At 51.1% G+C, this 17,712-nt stretch overlaps 1 protein-coding gene across 2 annotated transcripts in view; it reads left to right on the top strand.

The window, feature by feature from the left end:
• Window positions 1-17,712, top strand: part of LOC140430841 (RNA-binding Raly-like protein) — a 2,211,286-nt gene that overhangs the window by 30,410 nt on the left and 2,163,164 nt on the right. The gene's annotated exons all lie outside the window — the stretch shown is intronic.

A 17,712-nucleotide genomic window follows, 5' to 3' on the forward strand; every position in this document is an offset into this window, starting at 1 on the left:
ACAGGGGCCTTACCGTAATACCCCTCGTATGCAATATATACAATACAACAGTGGTGACTACCACATTCACCTCCTGTTAAAAAAGAGTCCAGCGGGGGTGGTGTAAACTATTTACATTCAGGTGTTTAACATTTTAAGGAATAGTTTACAAATTCAGACGATCGGGTGCCTTGATCTGTCGTTGCGAGTGCCGCAGTTCTGGTGGCGATTTTGGTGTTGGTTCGGTCATTGGTGATTCGGGGAGCGTGTCGACCTCATCTTCATCCCCGGGTGGGACTAAGGGGAGGACGGATCATCCTGGAGCGGGGACTGTGGTGGGGTGTGCTGGGGGGAGGGAGGGTGGCGCCTGGCAGAGGGGGTGGGGTGTGGGGACCCAGCTGGTGCCAGGTGCCTGAGGGAGACAGTATCTTGGCGGCCGTCGGAGTACGCTACGTAGGCGTGCTGCGGGTTCGCGAGAAGTAGCTGTACCCTCTCAACCAACAGGTCCGCCTTGTGTAGCCGCACGTGCTTGCGGAGGAGAACGGGTCCTGGGGCTGCCAGCCAGGTTGGGAGCGAAACCCCAGAGGTGGACCTCCTGGGGAAGGCAAAGAGACGTTCATGGGGAGTTTCGTTAGTTGCAGTACAAAGGAGCGACCGAATGGAGTGAAGTGTGTCGGGGAGGACCTCCTGCCAGCGGGAGGCCGGGAGATTTCTGGACCGTAGGGCCAGCTGGACGGCCTTCCAGACTGTCCCATTCTCCCGCCCCACCTGCCCGTTTTCCCGGGGGTTGTAGCTGGTCGTCCTGCTTGAGGCAATGCCACTGTTGAGCAGGCACTGGCGCAGCTCATCGCTCATAAATGAGGATCCCCGGTCGCTGTGGACGTAGGCGGGGAAACTGAACAGAACAAAGAAAGTATTGAGGGCTTTGATGACGATGGCCGACGTCATATCGGGGCATGGGACGGCGAAGGGGAAACTGGAATATTCGTCGACCACATTAAGAAAGTACGTGTTTCGGTCGGTGGAGAGGAGGGGCCCTTTGAAGTCCATACGGAGGCGTTCAAAGGGGCGGGAGGCCTTCACCAGGCGCGCACGGTCTGGCCGGTTTACACTCCGCGCAGACTTGGCAGTCTCTGGTGATAGTCCTGACTTCCTCGATGGAGTAGGGCAGATTGCGGGCCTTTATGAATGATAAAAGCGGGTGACCCCTGGGTGACGGAGATCGTTGTGCAGGGTCCGGAGTCGGTCCACTTGTGCACTGGCACAAGTACCTCTGAATAGGGCATCGGGAGGCACGCTGAGCTTACCAGGGCGATACAAAATCTCGTAATTGTAAGTGGAGAGCTCGATTCTCCACCTCAAGATCTTATCATTTTTGATCTTGCCCCGCTGTGTGTTGTTGAACATGAAGGCAACCGACCGTTAGTCAGTGAGGAGGGTGAATCTCCTGCTGGCCAGGTAATGCCTCCAATGCCACACAGCTTCAACGATAGCTTGGGCCTCCTTTTCGACGGAGGAGTGCCGAATTTCGGAGGCATAGAGGGTGCGGGATAAGAATGCCACAGGCCTGCCTGCCTGGTGGCAAGAGCGACGTCTGATGCATCACTCTCGACTTGGAAGGGGAGTGTCTCGTTGATCGCGTGCATCGCGGCCTTGGCGATGTCAGCCTTGATACGGTTGAAGGCCTGGTGAGCCTCGGCCGTCAGGGGGAAAACGGCGGAGTGAATGAGAGGGCGGACCTTGTCCGCATAGTTAGGGACCCACTGGGCGTAGTACGAGAAGAAGCCCAGGCATCGTTTGAGGGCGTTGGGGCAGTGGGGAAGGGGGAGTTTCATGAGGGGGCGCATGCGATCGGGGTCGGGCCCTAGCACTCCGTTCTGGACCATATAGCCGAGGATGGCTAATCGGTTCGTGCTGAACACGTACTTTTCCTTGTTGTAGGTTAGGTTTAGGAGGAATTTGGAAAGGTTAGCGTCGTGGTCCTGTTGGTCATGGCTGCGGATGGTGACGTTATCCAGATACGGGAAGGTGGCCCGCAGTCCGTACTGGTCAACCATTCGGTCCATCTCCCGATGGAAGACCAAGACCCCGTTAGTGACGCCAAAGGGAACCCTAAGGAAGTGGTAAAGGCGGCCGTCTGCTTCAAATGCGGTGTGTGGGCAGATTTCAGGTCCACAGTTGAGAAGACCCGGTACTGTGTAATCTGATTGATCATATCAGATATGCGTGGGAGGGGGTACGCGTCGAGCTGCATGTTGACTGTAGTCAATGACCATCCTGTTTTTCTCCCCGTTTTCACAACTACCACTTGGGCTCTCCAGGGGCTGTTGCTGGCCTCGATAATACCTTCCCGCAGCAGCCGCTGGACCTCAGACCTGATGGAGGTCCTGTCCTGGGCACTGTACCGTCTGCTCCTCGTGGCGACGGGTTTGCAATCCGGGGTGAGGTTTGCAAACAGGAAAGGTGGGTCGACCTTAAGGGTCGTGAGGCCACAGACAGTAAGGGGTGGCACGGGCCTGCCAAATTTCAGGGTTAGGCTCTGGAGGTTGCACTGGAAGTCCAGGCCGAGTAGCAAGGCAGCGCAGAGGTCGGGGAGGACGTAGAGCCAGAAGCCACTGACCTCTACGCCCTGGATGGTGAGGGCGGCGGTGCAGTACCCCCAGATCGCCACGGAGTGGGATCCGGAGGCCAGGGAGATTTTCTGGTTAATGGGGCGTACCGTGAGGGAGCAGCGCCTTACCGTATCGGGGTGGATGAAGCTCTCAGTGCTCCCAGAGTCCAGAAGGCAGGATAGCTTGTGCCCGTCGACCTTCACTGTTGTCGACGCGGTCGCGAGGTTGTGTGGTCGGGACTGGTCGATCGTGATGGAGGCAAGACGCGGCTGGTCAGCGGCGGTTGCAGGCAATGAGCGGCCCGATGAGGTGGTTGACGAGCAGGGGTCCTGAGACGGGGAAGATGGCGGCGCCCACGGGCCGCACGTGGTCTGAGGCGAGGAATGGCGGCGCCCACGGGTTGCACATGGGGGGTGCAGGGACAATAGCAGTGATAGAGTGGGCCTGGCACACAGCAGCGAAATGTCCTTTCTTCCTGCAGGCCTTGCAGAGCGCTCTCCGCGCCAGGCAGCGCTGCCGGGGGTGTTTTGTCTCTCCGCAGAAGTAGCACGTGGGTCCCCGGGGGTTGGTTGGCTGCCGCGCGGCGCAGGCCTGGGGTTGGCTGGGGGCGGTCGCTGTTGGGGTCCATGATGGGGAGTTTGCTGGCGGGGTCCACGATGCCCAGGAGGGGTGGGCCGTGCGGTGGGGGGCATACGCCTGTACACTGCGTGAGGCGACTGTGACCGAGATTGTTAGTTTCTTGGTCATCGCGAGGTCGAGGGTAGCCCCTTCTAAGAGGCGCTGGCGGATGTAGGCCGACCCTATGCCCGTAACGAACGCAGTCTCTCACCAGGGTGTGCAGGACACGCCAGAAATCTTCCACAGACTCACCAGGGAGTTGATACCGCGGGGACAGGAGGTGTCTGGCGTAGATCTTGTTGGTCTGCTGAGTGTAGTTCTCCTTCAGTAGTGCCATGGCCTCGGCATAGGTCGGCGTGTCCTGGATGAGGGGAAAGACATCGGAGTTCAGCCGCGTGTACAGGATCTGGATCTTCTGTGCCTCTGAGGGTGGTTCTGTCGCCGATCCGATGTATGCTTCAAAGCAAGCTAGGCAATGTGCGAAGGCCAACTTCCGTTGTCTGCTTGAGGATGCAGCTGCAGGCGGTCAGGCTTGATGTGGAGATCCATCGTTGTAAAATCTCTGCGTAATAAATTGATGCACTATCGATTACGACGAGACGAGAGTAGAGAGTAATCGAGGCTTTATTATGCAGAGATGTGGAGCCTCCCGCAGCTGCTGCCGAAATGGCTGCAGCTCGGAGAGCCCACGCATTTATACTCCGCCTACTGGGCGGAGCCAGCAGGCAGGGATCTACCCCCGTACCCGTAGGACAGGGGCCTTACCGTATATACAATAAAACAGTGGTGACTACCACATGGTGGGGGTTAGAGGTGGTGGTGGTGGAGGAATCCTCAGTTGTGAAAAAAGGAAGATATACAGTAAAGCCGAGTGTGGAACGCTGCACCTTCAGACCAGATGTGACAGACTGAGAAAGCAGGAGAACGGGATAGAGACCTCACAAGGCGCAGGGTGGGTGAGAACGTGGTAGTCAGTGGGCTTGCAATGGATGGTGGACTGACTGTGAGCAACTCCATGGGTGGTAGCTATGCATATTGTTTAAATTGATATGCTGGCATATAATACCTTGAGAGCACAATTGTTTTGATTAGCTCAAATTTAAATTCCTAGGTTGTGAGGAAAATTAACCAGTTAAATTATGCAAAATATATTAAAATCCTCTTCCAGCTGCCATTTTCATGAATTAATCAACTGTATACAATCTTTTTAAAATGGGATTTTCGTGACATAATTATATACATATTACATGTGGAAATTATTTAATTGTCTCCTAGATGTTCAGCATTCCTCAAACTGCTGTTTGTACCACATCGCGATCCATACTCGACTCCATGCGCTGCTACTTGCACATTCCCACCCTCTTTCTTCAGCAGATCCCACTCATTCTATTTCAAAGTTGCTCTGTGATGCGACCATCATTTCACACAAAACCAGGAGTAAAAGTAAACTGTGGCTTTAATCAACTTGAACAGTGCTTGCCTGCGACTGATCTGTTAGTGGGAGCTGCCTACAGGGCGACTGCTCTTTATACCTCCCCTCAAGGGGTGGAGCCAGGGGCGGAGCCCACACAGGCCCCAACATACTATATCATAGGTGATACCTTCCAATGGTCCATAGGTGGAGCCCACATGGGCAACAGCATAATAAGATATGCACATGGTGAATTGTTACAGCAATACATTCACCAGGTTGCGGGCCTTGATGTAGTGGAGAAGCCGGGTGACCCCGGGTGGCAGAGGTCATCGTGGATAGCACGTAGTCGGTCATCTTGCACGCTGGCGCATGTGCCGCGGGACAGGGCATCTGGGGGTTCGTTGAGCTTCCCAGGACGATATACTATATAGTAATTATAGGTGGAGAGTTCGATCCTCCACCCCAAGCTCTTGTTATTCTTGATCTTGCCTCGCAGCGTATTATTGAACATGAAGGCTACCGATCGTTGGTTGGTGACGAGGGTAAACCTCCTACCAGCGAGGTAGTGCCTCCAGTGCCGTACGGCTTCCACGATGGCTTGGGCTTCCTTTTTGACTGAGGAATGTCGAATTTCGGAGGTGGTGAGCGTTCGTGAAAAAAACGCTACTGGCCTGCCTGCCTGATTGAGGGTAGCGGCGAGGGCGACCTCTGATGCGTTGCACTCCACCTGGAAGGGGACGGACTTGTCCACCGTACGCATCGCGGCTTTGGCGATATCTGCCTTGATGCAGCTGAAGGCCTGGCGGGCCTCAGCAGCCAGTGGGAAGATGGTGGCCTTGATTAGTGGTAGGGCTTTGTCTGCAAAGTTGGGGACACTGGGCGTAATATGAAAAGAACCCGAGGCACCTTTTCAGGGCCTTGGGGCAGTGGGGAAGGGGGAGTTGCAGAAGAGGGCGTATATGGTCAGGGTTGGGTCCTAGAACCCCGTTTTCCACGACGTAGTCGAGGATGGCTAGTCTGGTTGTGCGGAAAACGCATTTCTCCTTGTTGTAAGTGAGATTAAGGGTTTGGGCGGTTTGGAGAAATCTCTGGAGGTTGGCATCGTGGTCCTGCTGATCATGGCCGCAGATGGTGACGTTGTCCAAGTACGGAAACGTGGCCCACAGCACTATACTGGTCCACCATTCGGTCCATCGTCCTTTGGAAGACCGAGACCCCGTTCATGATGCCAAAGGGGATCCGGAGAAAGTGGAAGAGGTGGCCGTCTGCCTCAAAAGCCGTGTAGTGGCGGTCCCCCGGGCGGATTGGAGCTGGTGGTACGCAGACTTCAGATCCACCGTGGAGAACACCCGGTAGTGATTAACCATGTCTGCGATCCGGAGAAGTGGGTACGACCACCACCTGGGCTCTCCAGGATCTATTGCTGCCTCGATGATTCCCTCCAGCATGGGTCGCTGGACCTCGGACCTGATAAAAGTCCTCTCCTGGATGCTGTACCGCCTGCTTCTGGTGGCGACTGGTTTGCAGTCGGCGTTGAGATTTGCGAAGACCGGGGAGGGTCGACCTTTAGGGTGGCGAGGCTACATACAGTGAGTGGGGGTAGGGGCCCGCCGAACTTCAGGGTTAGGCTCCTGAGGTTACATTGGAAATCCAGTCCCAATAGAAGAGGAGCGCAGAGGTCGGGGAGTACATATAATTTAAAATTGGCGTACTCGGCGCCCTGTATTGCAAGGGTTGCGGTAGTGCACCCCCAGACCTGCACCGAGTGCGACCCGGAGGCGAGGTAGATGGTTTGATGCGCTGGGAAGTTTGGGAGCAAGCAGCGTCTTACCATGTCTGGATGAATGAAGCTCTCTGTGCTCCCGGAGTCAAAGAGGCAGGGCGTTTCGTGTCCGTTTACCCGGACGGACATCAGAGAGCTCCGGAGGTGTTTGGGTCGCGACTGGTCAAGGGTGACCGCGCTGAGTTGCGGGTAGCCGGCGTGGTCGGAAGTGCTGGGGCGGTTCCAAGATGGCTGCCCCCATTGGTCGCACGTGTTGGGCGGCATTGCAGATGGTGGCCACGATGGCAGCCCCCGTCGGTCGCACGTGTCGGGCGGTGAGGAAGATGGCGTCCAAGATGGCGGCCCCCATGAATCGCACGTGGCGGGCCGCGTGGGCGAGGATGGCCAAGATGATGGCCCCCGTGAGTCGCACACGCTGTGTGGGCTGGAAGATGGCTGCCCCCACAGACAACACGAGGCCGATGACACGTCCGGGGGGGGGGGGGGGGGGCAGAGCCGGCAGACACGCTGCCACACTGCGGGATCTACGGGCCTGTGAGTCTGAGGGTCAGGCCTGCGATTCAGTGTTTTTGGACCTGGCCAGGCAAACTTTAGCAAAATGTCCTTTTCTCCCGCAGTTCACGTTCCGGGCCGGGCAGCGCAGCCTGGGGTGTTGAGGCTGGCCGCAGAAATAACAGGGTAGCTCCTCAGGGTGGGCGGGCAGCCGCGTGGCACAGCCTGGGGTATTCTTTGGTCGGGGGTCCACTAGGGGGTCGCGTGATCAGATGGGAACGGCGTTAAGGCTTTGGAACGCTACTTCCAGAGAGGAGGCTAATTTTACCATCTCTTCCAGGTCTAGGGCACCTTTTTCGAGTAGGCACTGTCTCACGTAGTTGGACTTGACTCCAGCCACGTAGGTGTCCCGGATGGCAAAGTCCATATGTTGAGTGGCCGTAACAGCCTGGTAATTGCAGCTTTGTGCAATTTGAGGTCGCGTAGGTACTCTTCCAGCGATTCTCCGGGACGCTGGCGGCGAGTGGTGAGGAGATGCCACGCGTAAACCTCATTCACGGGCGTTACATAGAGGCGCTCTAGCATTGCGAGGGCGTCTGCGTAGGTGGAGGCTTCCTTGAATTGAACATAGATTCGATGGCTCACCCGTGCGTGGAAGAGACTCAGCTGTTCGTCGATGTCGGAAGGTGAGGAGGAGGCGGTGAGGTAGGCCTTGAAACAGCGGAGCCAGCGCGAAAAAATCTCTTTCGCCTCCGCGGCCTGCGGATCAAGTTCCAGTCGGTCAGGTTTGAGGGCCGATCCCATAGTGCCGTTGTTGTTGATTAAATTGATGCGACCATCAATTCACACGAAACCAGGAGTAGAAGTAAACTGTGGCTTTAATCAATTAGAACAGTGCTTGCCTGCGACTGATCTGTTAGTGGGAGCTGCCTACAGGGCGACTGCTCTTTATACCTCCCCTCAAGGGGTGGAGCCAGGGGCGGAGCCCACACAGGCCCCAACATACTATATCATAGGTAATACATTACAATGGTCCATAGGTGGAGCCCACATGGGCAACAGCGTAATACAGATATGCACATGGTGAATTGTTACAGCAATACATTCATCACACTCTGGCTGGCTTGTAGTTTAATTTCATTCTTCGCCTCATCTGACATTTAACAACAAATGATTTTCCTTCCTTTAGGTGTGAAGGATCGCAAACTTCAATAACTCATGGTTGCTCACTCTCTTCGGGAGCCTTCCTCCTGTTCCCTGCCCCCTGACCCCATCCTTTGAATCTCTCCTCTTGGTCAATATTCACCATTCTCTCTGACCTTCAACCTCTTCCTCCGAATGACCTATCCCTAGCAAAGCCTGCGCATTCTCCCCTTAAGCCCACACCTTCCTTCCCCGCCCACGGTGGACCCTTCTCTTAGTCTCCCATACTCTCCACCCACCTGGACCCGTTCCTCTGACTTCTTGCGCTCTCTACATTTTTATTATCAAGAACTGCTGGCGGAACATTGACCTTCTCAATTTCTCCGCTCTCCTCGCTCACTCTAACCAGCCTCCGTCTCAACTTGCAGCACTCCGTTCTCTCGGGGGCTACCCTTGCCACAGATTTAAAATCCTGATCTAGGTGTTGTATCTTGGTACTAACAGCATAAAAAAATATGCTTGAAGATGCATGTGGGTTGAATGCAAATGATCAACAGAGGTTTATTAAATGGATATTCACTGTACAAAACCTATTACACCATGGCCTGCCACGTGACTTGGCTCTCAAAGAGACATTGCACACAATTACAACAGGCCACATAAATAACAGCTGATGAGTATGCAAGGATCATCGAAGAGATTATTGCAAAATGTGAAGGAAGTAAAGAATATGAGAGGATGCTGTCACATCCTATTAAAGCCTTCCGTTGTCACGAGACATCAATGAAGCTGTTGCCATGGATCTAAAGGTATGGAACAAAGACAGAAACATTTTAATTTTACACTTTATAAAGATATGGCTACCAGATTCAGTTTTCCTGCAGCAATACATAAGGGTAAATGGGGCTTGGGATACTGGCTAAATTTATGACAGTGACAGGAAATCTGCTGGTGCCCATTTCTTTCAGCAATGGATTCTGGAATAAATCATGTGGTGATCAATGAGTGCTGCATAAATCTGAGTCAACCAATCAATCTGCAAGCTATTAATTGCCCTGACATGGAACGCCTATGCAAAGAATTTACTTCAGATATTTGGGGGTATAGATCAATTGGCCAATGGGTGGAATCCGAAATTACCTTCTGTGCTGTTGTGATAATCTCTCTGCCCTAGAGGGAGAACAATTAGGCCGGGATTTCCCGTGGTGGAGGCAGCTCGCCATTTGCCTGCTGGTCCCGCCGAAGCCAATGACTGTTTGCGTTGCTTGGCTGTCGTACCACTGGAAAACCATGCGGAGGGGTCGACCTTGGCGGGACATGAAGATCCCGCCGATGGAAAGAGCTGGAAAATCCCAGCCTTAGTTGCCCTTTTCTGTGCAGGTCGAAGGGCATTTGTCAAGGCTGAAATCGCAGAGAAAATGTGGCGAGCTGCAAGGCATCGCAAAGGACTATCCAAGATAGACTTTAATCTTGGGGATTTAGTACTGAGAGGGTCATTAAAAAGTAGAAAGATCTGGGTAAAATGATAGAGTGTGATGGTGAGGCATTCTTCAACATGGTAGTCAAACCCTTAAGGTCCATTCATCATGGCTAATTGGAATTGATTACCAACTTTCAGATTTGGAGCAGGCAATGAGACAGGTTGTGCCTCACATACTCATGTTTGACGGTAAGAAGGAACACAATATGGTAGATCAGGGGCCCAAAGGTGATAGGCAGAATAATACTGACACAGGCCGTGGGCGGAATTCTCCCCCCCCCCCCAAGTCGGGTGGGAGAATCGCCCGGGCGCCACGCGAGTCCCGCCACGCCGCCCCGACGCCCGCGATTCTCCCACCCCCCCAAACCGGCGCAGCGCAGATCACGGCTGGCCGCTGGGAGAATCGCTGCTTGCCGTTGGTAATGGGCGAGCGGCGATTCTCCGGCCCGGATGGGCCGAGCGGCCTGCCCAACACGACAGGTTCTCGCTGCCAGCAGGAACAGCGCGGGAACGCTGGAGGGGCGGCCTGTGGGGGGGCGAGGGGGGTTCCTGCACTGGTGGGGGGTGCTCAAAAGGGGTCTGGCCCGCGATCGGTGCCCACCGATCGGCAGGCCGGCCTCTCTGAAGGAGGACCTCCTTTCCTCCGCTGCCCCGCAAGAACCATCCAACATTTTCTTGCGGGTGGCCATGGGGAGGACGGCAACCGCGCATGCGTGGGTGACGTCATTTATGTGGCGCCGGTCGCATCATTTACGCGGCGCCACTTTTATGCGGTGCCAAGGCCCGGCGCACGTAAATGACGCGGCGCCTCTCTTAGACCCCCGGGGACGGGAGAATAGGGGGCTGGGAACGGCCTCCGACGTCGGAGTGAAACACTCCGGTTCTCACTCCGGCGCGGGACTTAGTCTCCCGATGGGAGAATTGCGCCCCAGAGCTATCATTCGAAGGATCTCTGCCTGGAGTGAGTTCCCAGCTGACGTACATGCTAGAAAGGCCAAGTGAATGCAAAGATGCTACTGTTGTTAGGAAGAGCAGGGAAAACCACGGGTAAGTCCAAATATAGTGTAAATGTCCGAATGGTGAACAATGAGTAAGGTAAGTGGACTGACAAAATGGAGTAAAGAGGTGGGAAACAAGAAAATGCAGTGAGAGTTCTCCTAGTGGATCTGGGAGTGACTCACAAAAACAGCCATTTACTGCCGATAGAATCTCTGAGAGAGGGCAGGAGAGATCTTGCAGCAATCATCCAGAAGGACCTTGGCTACAGATAATCTAGAAAAATTGGCTACAAACAAATTAGTGTGAGGAGCCTGCTTAGCCCTCACAATCTCACTCCAATCAGGTTCACAGGAGGAGAGGGCTATGCGCATCTCAGGTGCAGACGTCAACCATTTGTGCCGTCTTCATCTTTGCAAAAATGGAAAATCCTACTTCTCACATGTAGGTTGTTGTGAAGGGCAAGAGCAACAAAGTGCTTGTTTTACTCAGCACTGGATACTCCTGGGAGATGCTACTTCAGAATACTGACAGCCTCATGGGCTTATGGCGTGTTTTTAATGTGCTGTCACAGGCAAGGTACAGCAGTGTAGTCTTTTGATTTGGAGTCAGCTGTAATTTAATAATTGACTCTGGGGTTGCAACCTCAAAAGGAAATACAGGGAAACATATATAGAAAATAGAAACAGGTGGAGGCGATTCGGACTTTGCCCTGTTCCACCATTCATTATGCTCATGGTTGATCAATACACTGATTCAGCCTTCCCCCAAATCCCTTGATTCCTTTAACCCCAAGAGCTATATCCAATACCTTCTTGAAATTACACAACATTTTGGCCTCAACTATTTTGCGGTAGTGAATGCCACAGAGTCACCACTCTCTGCGTAAAGAAACATCTCCTCACCTCTGTCCTAAAAAGTTTATCCTTTATCCTCAAACTATGACCCTTAGTTCTGGACTCCCCCATCATCGGGAACATTCTTTCTGAATCTACTCTGTCTAATCCTGTTAGAACATTATACGTTTCTATGAGATCCCCTCTCAATCTTCTAAACTCCAATGAATATAATCCGATCCGACGTAGTCTCTCCTCATATGAAAGTCCTGCCATCCCAGGAATCAGCCTGGTAAAGCTTTGCTGCACTACCTCCATAGCAAGAATATCCTTCCTTAGATAAGGACACCAAAACTTCACATAATACTCCGGGTGTGGCCTCACCAATGCCCTATACAATTGCAGTAAAACATCCTTATTCCTATATTCAAATCCTCTCGCTATGAAGGCCAACATTCCATTTGTCTTCTTTACTGCTTGCTGTTCCTGCGCACTTACTTTCAGCGACTGATGCACGAGGACACCAAGGTTTTGCTGAGTAACCATCTCTCTCAATTTACACCCATTCAAATAATTATCTGCCTTCCTATTTTTACTACTGAAGCGGATAACCTCATATTTATCCATATTACACTGCAACTGCCATGCATATGCCCACTCATTCAAATCCTGCTAAAGCATCTCTGCATCCTCCTTACCCTCCAACCCAACTTTGTAACATCTGCAGATTTGGAGATAATACATTTAGTCCCCTCATCCAAATCATTAATATATACTATGAACAGTGGGGGTCTTGGCACAGATCCCTACGGTACCACATTAGCCACTGCCTGTCAATTTGTCTCCCACCACTTCTCTTTCAAATCTGAAATTTCTCTCATTTGCCAGTACTTCTCTGCATATAACACACATGGTCTTTGCATCCTTATTTGCATTGGCACAATTCACAAAACCATGCCTCAAGAAATCATCTTTATACTGCTTTGTTCCGAGTTATGTTTCTTTGTAGGCTGTGAACCAGAGGCCCTGTAAAGAGATAACACCAGCACTGTTCTGTCTTTCCCTAGACTCTCCTGCGCAATTCTCTCCAGCAGATTCAGTTGTAAGATCCTGTCCAGTAGGTACACTGCCTATTTGTGTCTCTGGTTGTCTCTTAACGGCACGGTAGCACAGTGGTTATCACTGTTGCTTCACAGGGCCAGGTTCCCAGCTTCGATTCCCGGCTTGGGTCACTGTTTGTGTGGAGTCTGCATGTTTTCCCCGTGTCTGCGTGGGTTTCCTCCGGGTCCTCCGGTTTCCTCTCACAAGTCCTGAAAGACGTGCTGTTAGGTAATTTGGACATTCTGAATTCTCCCTCTGTGTACCCAAACAGGCGCCGGAATGTGGTGACTAGGGGATGTTCACAGTAACTTCATTGCTGTGTTAATGTAAGCCTACTTGTGACAATAAAAAGATTATTATTACGTGTGAAAATGATTCATCTTGACAGTCCTCTTGCCTTGTTTGCCATCAGCTAGAAAATGGACGAAGAACTCCTCTGTGATTTGGTACCAAAACACGTATATATAGGGCGCTTTACATCAAGTGTACATGCAGGGCACACTGACCTGCTCGCTGCTGCCGCCCCTGGCTGGATGGCTGACAACAGCCTCAAAGAACAAAGGACAAAGAAAAATTACAGCACAGGAACAGGCCCTTCGGCCCTCCAAGCCTGTGACGATCCAGATCCTCTATCTAAAACTGTCGCCTATTTTCCTTTCCTTCTCATTTAAAAGGTGCCAACAGCTGCCATTATCAATAAAAATGCCGGTAGCAGCAGTTAGGCGCTCCTCCCGCGATCGGGATCACCACGGAATACTGCCACTGATCACACCACGACCTTCCCGACACCTACCTGCGTCCCACCCATGGGCTGTGACCCACACTTTGAGAAACCCTGACAAAGAGAAGCAACAGAAATAGAAGGGATGCGGTGGAAATTAAACCTTTGTGGATTGAATGATGCTTTGAGGGTACAGTATTTCTCAGTTAGGTCTGTCTTGCTGAAAATAGTCTGTCTTCAACTGAAAGCAAATGCAGCAATGTCCTTCTGGTACCACAATGAGAAATCGCAATGAGAATCTATCAGACACTCATCTCGCCATCACTCCCCTCTGGCCTGGGATCCAGTGATATTCCTAGGCTTCAGGTGGGTGTCATGGCCTCTGAATGGCTGGCAGCTCTCAGCATGTTGGACTTCCATTCCTCGGCCCAGAATGAAAAAAGAGAAAAACGGGGAAATAGGAATCCTAATCCAAAATGTTTTTCTTCCTTCTGGTGGTTCTTGATTACAGGGAAGGCCTGCAGAGAGCCTGCCAAGTGCCTGAATAGAACAACAACCATAGAATCCCTACAGTGCTCAAGGAGGCCATCCAGCCCATCGAGTCTGCACCGTCCCTCTGAAAGAGCACCTGACCTAGGCCCAATCCCCTTCCCTATTCCCATAATCTAACCAAGGGTGCAGATCTTTGGACACTAAGGGGCAATTTAGCATGTCCAATCCACCTAACCTGCACATCTTTAGACTGTGGAGGAAAACCACGCAGACATGGGGAGAACGTGCAAACTCCACACAGACAGTCACCCCAGGGAGGAATTGAACCCAGGCTCCCTGGCGCTGTGAGGAAGCAGTGCTAACCACTGTGTGGCTGTGCTGATAGTGGTGACTGACCTTCCCGAAAATAGGCAATGCAGGCCTTTTTATAGCTCACCAGCTGGCAGCAGAGAGCCCGCAGTCGATTACATAGGATTCTGCCCATAGAATCATTATGGCAACACGGGGCAGCACGGTAGCAGTGTGGATAGCACAATTGCTTCACAGCTCCAGGGTCCCAGGTTCGATTCCGGCTTGGGTCACTGTCTGTGCGGAGTCTGCACATCCTCCCCGTGTGTGCGTGGGTTTCCTCCGGGTGCTCCGGTTTCCTCCCACAGTCCAAAGATATGCAGGTTAGGTGGATTGGCTATGATAAATTGCCCCTAGTGTCCAAAATTGCCCTTCGTGTTGGGTGAGGTTACTGGGTTATGGGGATAGGGTGGAGGTGTTGACCTTGGGTAGGGTGTTCTTTCCAAGAGCCGGTGCAGACTCGATGGGCCGAATGGCCTCCTTCTGCACTGTAAATTCTATGATAATCTATGAATAAAACCACTGAAATAATATTGCTCATCAAGATTTATTGATGTAGAGATTAGCATTTAGTTATTTCTGGATTTATAGTACAATTAATTGGCAAGTTGTAAGATGCAAGATTTTAGAAGAATGAGGCATTTGTTCATCCTGAGGCACAAGGCATTATCAGCACTGCCGTTTCATGTGTCCCACAACATGTTTGGCTGGGCGTGTGGGTTTGCCCTTTCTCTTGCAGGTCAGGTTTCCATGTGATATGTGTTTTGTAATCAGAAAAGTAAGTAGGGTGTCTCACTTGCTTTGGAAAAATATCATAAATGTGTAAGGATATGTAAAAGTCCCAATCTCTTTGTCTCATTAAAAGAAAAACACATTGCTGTTTTAATAAAGGTATTTCTAATCTGAATTTTACTAATTGAATCAGTGGAACGGTGGAACAGTGGTTAGCACTGCTGCTTCACCGTGGCAGGGACCTGGGTCCAATTGTAGCCTTGGGTAACTGTGTGGAGTTTGCATGTTCTCCTCGTGTTTACGTGGGTTTCCTCCGGGTGCTCTGTTTTTCTCCCGCAGTCCAAAGATGTGCAGGTTAAGTGGATTTGCTATGCTAAACTTTCCCTTGATATGCAGGTTAGGTTATGGGAATCGGGTGGTGAAGTGGACCTGGGTAGGGTGTTCTTTCAGAGGGTCGGTGCAGACCTGATGGGCCGAAAGGCCTCCTACTGCATTGATTTTATGTGGCGGGGGGTCTACAACGCTTGGCAATTGGGGTCGGAGGAAGCAAGGTTTATATCTTCTGTGATTGCACTATTTTCTTCCTTCCAAACACTTTTATCTAATTTTATTTAAATTGATTATCCCATTTAAATTGAAATAATTTAAAAGAAAAACAAATAGTCAAACACAATGTGATGCTTCGACTGATAATTGTTTTGAATTTGAAGATAAAAGCTGCCACAGTTTTGTCATCAGCATTGCATATCCTTCTTCCCATCTTTTCCATTACCACGGAGAATGTTGTGTTTGAAGGAAAAATGCATGAATGTTACCTGAATAATGATTTCAACATTCACCCTAAGGCAATTGTTATTTTGTAAACCAGCCGGAGGGTGATGGGGATAATGATTGGCAATTGGCCTTTACGATTGCCCAGGTATGTCCTGTTCACAAAAACAGGACAAATCGAACCCGCCCAATTACTGCCCAATCTGTCTACCTTCGATCATCAATAAAGTAATAGAAGAGGTCATCAACAGTGCTATCAAGCGGCACTCACTCAGCAATAACCTGCTCACGGACGCTCAGTTTGGGTTCCGCCAGGGTCACTCACCTCTTGACCTCATTACAGCCTTGGTTCAAACATGGACATGAGAACTGAATTTAATAAGGACACGGGGAAGTCCACACCAAATGAGAAACAAAGTTTTATTTACACAAACGATATGTACATTACCCGGTAGATCCTGACTGGGTTCTTGCTCTGTCGGTGCCTTACTGGCCAACCTTATATACATGGATTAATTGAGATATCCCGCCCCTAGTAGGGGTGCTCGTACTCTGCAAGGAGCATGGGGAAGACACGCATTTCCACCTACAAGCCCACGAGGGGCTGGTTTAGCACAGTGGGCTAAACAACTGGCTTGTAGTGCAGAATAAGGCTAGCAGCAATGGGTTCAGTTTCCATACCGGCCTCCCCGAATGGGCGCCGGAATGTGGCGACTAGAGGCTTTTCACAGTAACTTAATTGAAGCCTACTTGTGACAATAAGTAATTATTATTATTAGTTAAACTGGAGTCAATAGGTATCAGGTGGAAAACTCTCCACTGGATGGAGTTATACCTAGCAGAGAGGAAGATGGTTGTGGTTCTTGGAGATCAATTATCTCAGTTCCAGGACATCACTGCAAGCGCTCCTCAGGGCTGTATTCTAGGGCCAATAATTTTTAGCTGCTTCATCAATGTCCTTCCCTTCCCCATAATGTCAGAAGTGGGGATGTTCATTGATGATTGCACAATGTTCAGCACCATTTGTGACTCCTCCGATACTGAAGCAGTCTATGATCAAATTCAGCAAGACCTGGACAATATCAAGGCTTAGGCTGGCAAATGGCAAGTAATATTCGTGCCACACAAGTGCCAGGCAATGACCATCTCCAACAAGGGACAATCTAACCATTGTTCTTTGACATTGAATGGCATTTTCATCACTGAATCCCCTAGTATTAACATCCTGGGGTTACCAATAACCAGACACTGAACTGAACTTGCAATATAAATACTGCAGCTATCAGAGCAGGTCAGAGGCAGGAATTCTTTAGTGAGTAATTCACCTCCTGACTCCCCAAAGCCCGTCCACCATCTACATGGCACAAGTCAGGAGTGTGATGGAATACTCTCCACTTGCCTGGATGACTGCAGCTCCAACAACACTCAAGAAGCTTGTCACTATCCAGGACGAAGCAGCCCGCTTGATCGGCACCCCATCCACAAACATTCACGATGGCCACTAACGAAGCACGGTGGCAGGCATGTGTACCATCAACAAGATGCACTGCAGGAACTAACCAAGGTTCCTTAGATGACAGCTTCCAAACCCACGACCACTACCAACTAGAAGAACAAGAGCAGTAGAAATATGTGAACACCACCACCTGGACGTTACCATCCAAGCCACTCACCATCCTGACTTGTAAATATATCACCATGACTTCATTGTCACTGGTTCAGAATCCTGGAACTCCCTCCCTAACAGCACTGTGGGTGTACCTACACCACATGGACTGTAGCGGTTCAAGAAGGAGTCAGGAGGGCTAAAAGGGGTCACGAAAAGTCATTGGCAAATAGGGTTAAGGAAAATCCCAAGGCTTTTTACACATACATAAAAAGCAAGAGGGTAGCCAGGGAAAGGGTTGGCCCACTGAAGGATAGGCAAGGGAATCTATGTGTGGAGCCAGAGGAAATGGGTGAGGTACTAAATGAATACTTTGCATCAGTATTCACCAAAGAGAAGGAATTGGTGGATGTTGAGTCTGGAGAAGGGTGTGTAGATAGCCTGGGTCACATTGAGATCCAAAAAAACAAGGTGTTGGGCGTCTTGAAAAATATTAAGGTGGATAAGTCCCCAGGGCCTGATGGGATCTACCCCAAAATACTGAAGGAGGCAAGAGAGGAAATTGCTGAGGCCTTGACAGAAATCTTT

This window comes from Scyliorhinus torazame, chromosome 10, assembly GCF_047496885.1.
Source record: "Scyliorhinus torazame isolate Kashiwa2021f chromosome 10, sScyTor2.1, whole genome shotgun sequence".
NCBI classification, from domain to species: domain Eukaryota; kingdom Metazoa; phylum Chordata; class Chondrichthyes; order Carcharhiniformes; family Scyliorhinidae; genus Scyliorhinus; species Scyliorhinus torazame.